The sequence below is a fragment of the Arachis hypogaea genome, chromosome 16 (genome assembly GCF_003086295.3).
Source record: "Arachis hypogaea cultivar Tifrunner chromosome 16, arahy.Tifrunner.gnm2.J5K5, whole genome shotgun sequence".
In the NCBI taxonomy this organism is placed as follows: domain Eukaryota; kingdom Viridiplantae; phylum Streptophyta; class Magnoliopsida; order Fabales; family Fabaceae; genus Arachis; species Arachis hypogaea.
This window is the reverse complement of record NC_092051.1, coordinates 83,648,905-83,659,747: the sequence shown is the minus strand read 5'-3', so window position 1 is coordinate 83,659,747 and position 10,843 is coordinate 83,648,905. Positions and strand designations below refer to the sequence as shown.

At 37.0% G+C, this 10,843-nt stretch overlaps 1 long non-coding RNA gene across 1 annotated transcript; it reads left to right on the top strand.

Moving 5' to 3' along the window:
• Positions 1-1,212: 1,212 nt before the first annotated feature.
• Positions 1,213-6,080, top strand: LOC140180345 (uncharacterized). Its single transcript, XR_011874338.1, has 3 exons — positions 1,213-1,986; positions 3,949-4,205; positions 5,207-6,080. It is a non-coding gene; the product is annotated as an uncharacterized lncRNA (long non-coding RNA).
• Positions 6,081-10,843: the final 4,763 nt, after the last annotated feature.

Here is a 10,843-nt window from a genome sequence, read left to right as displayed (position 1 = left end):
ATTGAGTTCCTTCAGCCTCATCAAATTTTTCCAAACGAACTGGTTAGCATAATTCAGAAAGAGTTCTAAATCAGTCTTTGGTTTTATATTCTCGTTTTCTTCATTCATCTCCAGAAGGATAAAATCTTCACAAAAAGGTCCTGAAATATTATTACAGTCAACATTAACCTTCTTGTTTAAAATAAAAATTCTGAGTGCAGGGTATATGTTACAATGTAAAAAACGTGGAGGCAACTAGCCTCACCACATGATAATGAATCTTGCATAGTTGCACCAAATCAATTGACCTGATCAATGGTTACTTATTTTTCAAATTTTTGAGATGCATCATTTTGGAACCTTTGCCCTTTTCACTACGGAAATTTTTAAATTGGTTCAAAAGCCATTAACTGAAAATTTGAATTTTTTTTGTTTTTGATTTGATGGACAAGCATGGATGGATTCTTTACATTTAGAAGTTTAATCCAATAAATTTTGTTAAAACTTAGCACGTTAGGAGTCTAAACAAGTAGCATAGAGTGTTATCAAATATTCAAATCAAAATAAATTAAATGTCAAGGGTTGTGGATACCGAAAGGTGAACTTGTTAGGTGCAAGCTTATGATTTTGTGCATTTATAATTTGGTTTATTCTAATTTTGTAATTATGTATTTATGATATGATTTATGTTAATTTTATACCCTCATGTATCCTCTAATTTTGTGGGCACCTTTGGAAAGTAAATGTGATATATTGATTAATCTTCATTTATGTTAATTTGTTTCATAGTACCGATTAATTTGTTAATTGTTATCTCTTTTAATTTTCAGGTTTAAATCTTGATTTACAAACTTTTAATGATGATGAAGATGTTGAAAGTGATCAAGAATAAGGGTTGAAGATCATTGTTATTTTAGTTAATGACATTGTATGAATTTTATGTTTGTATTTTAATTTATCTATGAATTTTAAATTTTTGTCTTATTTTATATATAAATAAGTAAAAATTAAAATAGGTAAAAATTAAAATATTTAATTTTTACAAAGGCGGATCGGGGTGGGGCGGGTACCCGCAGGGGCGAGTTCGGGTTTTGTTATTTACTACCCGCGGATAGTGATGGGACGGATAATATATACATAACAAGACGGCGGGGCGGGGTCGGGTAGGGCAAAAACCCGCCCCTACCCGCCCCACTGCCACCCCTATTGCTCGTGGTGTTCGCAGAACATGTTGTATACACACAATTGCTCATTACGCACAAACATTGGTGCGTACCCATGATAGCAAAATCACCCCCCTCCCCCTACCCTCTTCGCGTAACCACACCTTTCCCCTCCTCCAATGTTCCCCATTCCCCCTTCAGCCTCCAAGACCCAAGAACCACCACCACCATTCCTTACCACCAGCGGTCACCGTAACCGCCGTCAACCAAACCGCCACCCCCTTATCCCCTTTCTTCTTCCTTTGCTCTCATTTCTCTCTCGTCTTGCCCCCGTTCCTTCCTCCCTCTGCTTCACCACAACAACCAGACCATCACTCATTCTTCTCTCTCTTCCTCTACCCTTTCCGTCGGCCTCGACCCAGGACCCACCGCGCCATCAACAAGCCACCGCGTGCCTCACCCTCTTCTCACCTCCGCCGCAACAACTATCTCCGCCGGCCGCCACCCTTTTTTCCTTCCCCTTCTTTTCCCTCTTCCTCTACCCTTTCCGTCGGCCTCACCTCTGTGATCCACCATAGCCGCTGCCACTACCTTGCTTCCGCCGCGCCAGCGATGCCGTCGAAGCCTGGTGCCATCGCGACGTTACCCTCCTCCCTCTTCTCAGCGCTAAATCAGCATCCAACCAAATCGCCGCCGGTTCTCCTTTGCTCTGTGCAAGACCCACCACCTCTGCGAAGCTCTCTCTCCCTCTGTCATTACTTCCCTAACAGCCAGCCACCTAGAACTACCGGAGCCACCCCTCTTCCCCTCCTTCCCTGTTTCAAATGTTTGTTCTGCATTTCAGGTTTTCATTGAACTCTGTTTCTGATTCTTTTTCATATTTTGTTAGTTAGTTTTGGTTTCTTTAATCTAATTTTAATTCTAGTTAGTTACTTAGTTAGATTCTGATTTCGGCTTAGTAGATTCTAGTTTGTTAGGATATGTTAGTTTAGTTTATTGGATTTTGATTTTAGCTGCAAGTGTTGGAAAAATTCTGTTTGCTGATGAATATTGTTGTTCGGATTGCTGGTTTATGATGTGAAATCACTGATTTTGATTTGATTTTTCCGATTGAATTGATGGATAAATGGCTGTTGAGTTCACTTGGTTAATTGTTTGACTGATTTTCTGTTGAACTTCTGAATATTGCTGCTGGGAGTGTTGAAATATTGTTGCTGGAATTGTGTTAAATATGTGGGTATGTATTAAAATATATGGTTGTTGTGGATTGAAACTGGTTCCGTTGACAGCATCGCGGCTAAAATTGTTAAAGCCTGCGGTTTTGTTTTTCCTTGATTATGTTTGCTTGTCGGATAATTAATCATGCTTTCATGCTATTCTTGAGTTTGAATTGCAGTTTGATTAATTGATTTTCTGCTGGATTGTTGAGATATTGCTGCTGAATTCATTTGGGCTAAAAGTGTTGAAATTGTTGATTTGCTATAACTACTGCTGGAATTATTTGGAAATGGTTAAGTATATTTATGAATTACTGTTTGGTGCTGAATTGTTGAAAATTTGCTGTTGAGATTGGTTGAAAATTTTCTCGATTGTGTGGAGATTCGCTGTTGTACTGCCGGTTTTGATGACTTTTGAGGCTGAAATTGTTGGGATAATGTGTGATTGTTGCATGTTTGATTGTCTGGAATACTTTTGATCATTTGGATACTTGTTACTTTACTGTGTTAAAGTTGTTTTTGCATTCACTACTTTGCTGCTATTCTATTTGGTTGCTCAATTAAGCTGCATTGTGTTGTTTGAGCAAACAAGTTCTATTTGACGAATTTCTGTGCCAAAATAAACCCTTGTTTGCTACATGATTTCTGATTGGATCAAGAAATTTCTTTGCAAGTTGTGGTCATGCCTTTAATATTCTTTGCTATTTTTCATACTAAATTACTCCTATGCATTGAATAGTTCAAGTGAATTTTCAAATTGACCATAAACTTGAAATTCTTTTAAAAGTAAAGCCTTTTTTGCATAAACTCACAAGATTGAAGGTTTTTATCTATGTGGCTAATTTGATTCATTTTTATCCATGCCTAACTTACATTAAGTCACATAGAGCATGAGATTTTCAATTTTTGTTTCAACTTGTGACTTTCATGCTTCCTTATTATTTGGTGTTTGAATTTCACTTGTGTACTTTGTTCATCAAGGTTTTAATTTTGTAAATGCCAAATTCCTTTAATTTATGCCAATTGCTTGTGATTAATAATCATTTGATTATGTGCTCTACACATACATTTGTATTACTTGTTTTGGCATCTTGAATTGTTGAGAAGCCAATACAAACTTGCTTGTTTTGAAACTTTGGAAACTTTTTGGAATTAAGGAACTTTTTTACTATGCACATAACTTTTGACCTTTGTTTTCTTTTTCAACTGATTGTTTTCTTTTCTTCACCTAACTTTTAACTTTTCTTTTCTTTTTCAACTAACATTAATTTTTCAACTAATTTTTTTCTTTTCTCCACATAACTTTTGACTCTCCTTTTCCTTTTCAACTAATTTTTTTTTTTCACTTAACTTTTAACTTTCTTTTTTCTTTTCAACTAACTTTCCTTTTAACTTTTTAACTGTTTTCTTTTTCTTCGTGCATAGCAACAATTCTCCTTTCTTTTCTTTACCTTTGATAAACAAGCAAGTTAGCTATCTTTGATTGATTGGAAGTTGCTTCTGTTTACTTTTAACTTGAATCTCATGCATGCTTCCATTCAAATTTACATTATTTGTTCACTTCATATATATGTTGTTTTGTGATTCAGTTTTCTGCTTCTGTTCACTTGAGGAGGATTATCCTCTCCGGCAGCACCGATATTCCACCTAAGCCGGACACGCCATCCGAGCATTCTGAGTAGGTGGAGGCCCAGCATCATGAGCCGGAGGAGGCACGAGACCCACCAGCTGATGGTGGAGGTGACGACAGTGACAATTCCTTCGACTCTGCATGATCTTGAGCACCGAGGATGGTGCTACATTTTAAGTGTGGGGAGGTCGTACAACTTCAGCAAGTATATTTTGGGTAAAAATTTCATTTCCGAACACTTGTAATTTAGTTTTTATTATTATGCTTTTTAGTTGCTTTGTATATATTTTACCCTTTTTGAAAAACTTTTTATTTAGTTTATTACTTCTTTTTTACTTAGCTTATTCCACTTTTTAATTTTGCTTGTACATAACCTAGTATTATATTGTAGTGATGCATATCTTTACATTTTGCCTTTGATTTTGGCTTTTACATATGCTTTTTAGTTTTTTTAGCTATGATTGTGATTTGGAATGATGTGATGATTGCATCTAGTTTGATTTCCTATAAATTTTCTATTTTGGTTTAATTGGAATTAGAAATTAAACTTAGGATTTTTGACCTTTTTCATCCAATCACATTATATATACATATATAGAACAAATGTTAGTCAATTTAATGAAATTTTCAAGAAACTTACTTTTTATTTAGGGCATTGAAATTCAAATTGAATTGAGTTGAAATTTTTCATTGAAACTTGCATGATTTATACATTGTGGAATATGGTTTTTGAGTAAAGAACATACAACTTGTGAGTTTTTGAGCGTTATTGTGTGGTTACATCATTTAACTACTTATTTCATTCTTGTGTGTTACTCTTCTCTATGATTGCAATTTTTGTTTTGTTTAAATATATCTATTGTTTAATGTATATTTATGCATTTATGTGATTGAGACCATCATTTCTTTATAGCTCACTTAACCCAAATAGCCTACCATTTCATTTACTTTTGTTTACCACTTTGAGCCTATTGATGTCTAAGCATCTTTGGCTAGTTTCACAAATCATTTTCATTAGTTTTTAATTGGTTTTCATGCATTTTCTTAGGCAATAAACAAGCATTTGGATGAGTAATGTATGCATGTCTTGATTCAATCCAACATTTTGAATTATAAACATTTTCATGAGATTGATGCAAGAATTACTTGATGTAATGAATGATGCATTATCTTGTGATTATGACAAAGTTTTGATGCATGTGTTTGGTTAATGATAGACAAGGAGAAGCAAAGAAGCAGAGGCTGTGGTGTTAGTGGCCAAGTTAGTCCACTAACGCCATGGTTAACGTTGGCTTTACAAGAAGAAGCTGGCGTTAGTGGCCAAGTTAGCCCACTAACGCTAGTGTTAACGTGACTCAAGAATGAAAAGTAACGTTAGTGGCCAAAGTTGGCTCAAGGAAGAAGGAAGCAACGTTAGTGGCCTAAGTTGGCTCACTAATGCTATAACACAAGAAGAGGTGCCAACGTTAGTGAGCTAACGTTAACCAAGTTAGCACACTAATGTCTTCGACCATTTTATGAGTTTGGGCTGGAGGATTTGGCTAGTGTGCGTACGCACAGCAAGAAAAACGTTGATGGCCCCGTTAGTGTACTAAAGCCAGTGGCAACGCCATAGTGAGTTTTGAAGGTAACGTTAGTGGCACCGTTAGTGCACAAACGGCAGTGTTAACGCCAGTATGGAAGGAGACTTGTGGTGTTAGCAAGGCTGTTAATACCAGTACTAACGTCAGTTTCAAGGTGCCTCATCCAAGTATGAGAACGTTAGTGAGTTAACGCCAGGATTAACTTCAGAAAGAGCCGCTCCAAACTTGTTTCAACTAAGGCCAAAAGCCCACATTCAATTACTTGAGGACTGATCTAAAGAGTGTATATATAGGAGAGTTTTTGAACTAAAAAGGAGGCTGGGACCTAGAGGGGACTCTGACAGAGAGGACCCAAATTAGGATTTTTTTTTCTGCACTTAGTTTACTTTTTATGTACTTTTCTTTTCTCTTTGAGTTTTCAGAGCAATGATGAACTAGACCCCACATCATTAGGGGGAGGAGCTCTATTGTAATTCAAATGAATGAATGAAATTCTTCTTCTTCTCAATCTGCTTGTTGTAGCTAAGAGATAACTTCTGTGCTTAACTAATCTATTCACTACCAGAAGGGGGTTTAGATCCATTTGAATTTCTATGTGGACTTCGGAAGGGGAATCATAGAAATTAGTTTGAAGCTCTTTCTCTCACAATTCTCTTGATCAATAAATTCCTGGTTTGAATTGAGATCCTAAGAATTTGTGTGGCTTATGGATAAGAGAATTGAACTTAACATCTTCTCATGACAATTAGATCAAGGAATTGACAAATTGATTATGTTAAGACAAATTGGGTTGCCAAGGTATTGAGACGCAATTAATTACAATCCGCCATAGATCTACTTTATATGATTGAGAATGAAGTTGAGACCTATTGATTCATGATAGATTATGATATCTCTAATCCCTAATGAATCTCTCCCATTGTTATTCTTCACTTTAATTGCTTTGAGTTTCCTGCTTTTTTTGATTCCCAGCTCCTAAAACCTATTTACATTTCATGCAATTTACCTTTCATTGTCATTTACATTCTTGCTTTTATTTTCTTGTCATTTAAGTTTCAGCTCTTTTAATTTCTTGCCATTTAAGTTTCAATTCTTTAGTTTCTTGCCATTTAAGTTTCCGCCATTTACATTTCACAATTTACTTTCAGCACTTTAATTTCCAGCAATTTACATTCTGTTGTTTTACTTTCTTTGTGGATCATAATTCAGTTCATTCAATTTCACAAAACCATCAAATATTAGCTTAACTAGATAAATCACATAACTAAAGTTACTTAATCCATCAATCCCTGTGGGATCGACCTCACTCAACGGTGAGTTATTACTTGACGATTCGGTATACTTGCCGAAGGGATTTGTGTGGTACAAATTTTCACGCATCAAGTTTTTGGCGCCGTTGTCGGGGATTGATTCAGATTAACAATGATTAAGTTGGTGATAGTCTAGATTAAGTATTTTCTTTTTTTTTTTAAAGCACACTAACCGTTTGACACTTTGTGTCAACTAACTTTAACATCACTCTAGTAATAGGGTGATCATTTTGCTTTTGGTCTGGTTTTGTGTTGTGTATGCCAGGTGGGAGAAAGGCAACATTAACTTTCTTTGATTCTGAGCCAGAGAGAACTTTTCTAAGACTGAGAAGAGAAGTTAGGGGGAAGAGAGTTGTTGGTGAAGAAGACTTAGAGGAGGACTTGGATATCATGGAGGATGAAATGCATGAGGAAGGAGTAGCTAACAACAATGGCTAACCTGCCAGGATAGTGCTAGCCTTTTATACTATCCCTGATCCTAGGAATTGTGGGAGTAGTATACTCACTCCTAATGTACATGCCAATAATTTCGAGCTTAAATCTCAGCTCATTACTCTGGTTCAGAACAATTGCCAATATGGAGGGAGTGCTTCGGAGGACTCAAATCAACACCTATCTATTTTTCTAAAGATATGTGACATTGTCAAAACTAATGGTGTACACCTAGAAATCTACAAGTTATTGCTATTTCCCTTCTCTCTAAGGGACAAAGCAACTCGGTGGTTAGAAACCTTCCCAAAGGAGAGCATCGCAAATTGGGATGATTTGGTCAACAAATTCTTGGCCAAGTTCTATCCCCCTTAGAGAATTATCAAGCTCAAGACTGAAGTACAAACTTTCAGACAATTGGAGAGAGAATCCTTATATGAGGTTTGGGAGAGGTACAAGGCACTAATCAGAAGATGTCCTTCGGACATGTTTAGTGAATGGATAAAGCTCCAAAATTTTTATGAAGGTCTCTCCATGAAAGCAAGAAAGGCATTGGACTACTCTTTAGGAAGGTCACTGCAAATGATGAAAACTCCAGAGGAGGCACATGATCTCATAGATATGGTGGCTAACAGCTAGTACTTTTACTCCTCGAAGAGACAAGCAACTCCAAAGAGAGGTGTCTATGAGCTTGAGGGGGTGGATGCTATCTTATCCCAAAACAAGCTGATGCACCAACAACATCAGTAGCGGATGGAAATGATGGCAAAAAAGATGGATGGATTGCAATAAGCTATAATTAGAACAAGAAGCCAAGCTCCAAATGCAAGGGGTCAAAATGAAGAAAGCTTTGAGACATAAAACAATGAGCAGCAGCCTGAACAAATCCAGTATATGTACAACACAAGGTCTTCCCAAAATGACTTTCACAGGGACACATACAACTCCTCATGGAGGAACCATCCTAACCTGCGATGGGGAGATAACTAGAACCAATGACAGAGGAACTCTAACCCCAATAACTTTCGCAACACAAGCAACCAAAATCACCACCCCACTAACAACAATCCATACAGAAAACCACAAACTAACGTCTCCACATCCACATTCTACCCACAAAATAACCCTTCAAATAACCCAACCAACTTCCATCAACAACCATCAACATCCCACACACAATCCCAACCACATCAAGAGTCTCAAAGAATCTCTAATCTAGAGAGATGATGGAAAAGCTTATGAAGAACCAAGAGATGGCAATCAAGAACTATGAAGCATCAATAAGGAACCTTGAAAGACAAATAGGACAACTGTCCAAGCAGCGTGCTGAGAGACCAATCAATGCATTCCCAAGTGACACCATCCCTAACCCAAAGGAGGAGTGCAAGGCCATACAACTTAAGAGTGGCAAAACATTGGGAAATGACAATAAGGTTGCCATCAAGGAAGAAACAGAGGTTGAGGAAAATGATAAGGTGGATCCCAAGAAGGATGATGAACCACAAGCTCCAAGGAAAGGCAAGCAAGTCTCAGAGACACAAACACAAGAGTAGAAAGAGGATGTCAAACCATATGTTGCTCAACTACCTTACCCTCAGAGATTGCACAAGGAGATGAAGGATCAACAATTTCCTAAGTTTTTTGAGATTTTCAAGAAATTGGAGATCAACATTCTACTAGGTGAGTCTTAGAACAAATGCCACTTTATGCAAAGTTTCTCAAGGAACTCATCACCAAGAAAAGGAACTGGAAAGAGAAGGAAACTGTGATTCTCACCCAGGAATGCAATGCTGTAATCCAGAAAGGTTTGCCACCCAAACTCAAAGATCCAGGAAGCTTTTTCATACCATGCACCATTGGGAACATACCAATTGACAAAGCATTATGTGACTTGGGATCCAGCATCAATTTGATGCCACTTTCTATGATAAGGAAGCTGTCAATAGAGGAGGTCAAACCCACCAGAATGTCACTACAACTGGCTGATAGATCCCTTATAATACCCAATGGAGTGGTGGAGAACCTTCTAGTTAAGGTTGGCAAGTTCATTTTCCTATGGATTTTGTGATTTTGGACATGGATGAGGAAGGAAGCGACTCAATCATTCTTGGAAGACCGTTTCTGGCCACAGCAAGGCCAATTATTGATGTGAAAAAAGGAGAAATAATTCTGAGGGCACACGATGAACAGATAACCCTCAATGTTTTTAAAGCAATACAGTACCTTGCTAAAAAGAAAATTGCATGAGGATTGAAGATGAAGACCCAAACTGGAAGGAGAAGCCCAAGGAGTCATCTCTAAAACTCGTAAGTTCATCTTTGGGGAAGAATGATGAAACTGAAGAAAGGTAGAAGGTTCAAGAGGCCAGAACAACTGAAGAAGAACTACAAACAAAGACCCCAGAGGTGACAACTAAGAAGAAAGCTCCTGACATTGAGCTTGCTAAGAGGAAAAAGTCATCAAAAAGGGGGAAGAACAGCAAGAAAAGGGTGCCTAAAGGGTGGAAGAACAAGAAAATTCTAATTGAAGGATTCTCACCAGGAGACAAAGTGAGGCTAATCTATCAACCAGTGAAAACATCTCCACACCCTTCTGGATACTATACTGTGAGCAAGATCCTTTCACTAGAACACATAGAAATCATCAAACAAGACACCAGAAAGAAGCTCACAGTGAGAGGAGATAAATTGAGACATTATGATCATCAACCTCCTTGACAGAGGACAACCATCAAATTAATGACGATAAAAAAGCGCTTCATGGGAGGCAACCCATGTTTAGTATTTCTTAATTCCTGCTTTAGTGATAATAACAAATGGTTTTCTATCATGAATTCAGACTTTCCTAAACAATTTGATAGCTGCATTAGGCATTTTCATGAAGCATATGATCAACTTCTAAGTTTGGTGTGCCTAGAGGCACCCTAAGATGATTTCATGCATGGTGAACATATAGACATCTTAGGATAGTTACTTAAGCATTTTCTTGAAGTATATAGCCAAACATTAAATTTGGTGTTCCACATATGCTACAAGTATAAATAATGAGAATCAAATTGTTTAAAGTCTTGAATTTCATAGGAGGCAACCCATGCTCTGTATCCTTTTGAGTTTATGCTTAAATAGTGGATAATAAAGTAGCCTTCATGATGATCAAATCATAAGTGACAAGGATTTAATTGAATTCTTGCGTGAAACATATGGTGGATAACAAGTTTGGTGTGCAAGGCACCTAGAATAATACATAAGGGTCATAATATGTATATCTTAGGAGGTTAATCAATTTCCTTACACCACATGACCAAACACTAAGTTTGGTGTTCACAAATGTCACATGCACACTTACAAGTAGTCATGTTGGTTTCTAATTCATGAGGAATACTTAATTTTTTTTAGTATTTGGTCAATTGATGAAAATTCAAAAGTTAGTTGTTACATTTTATTTTTTCCGCCATCAATTTGATTCAATTTTTGTTTGTTGTTTTGAATAGGAATATGAAGAAAGAGATTGATGGAAATGACAATTCAAGGAA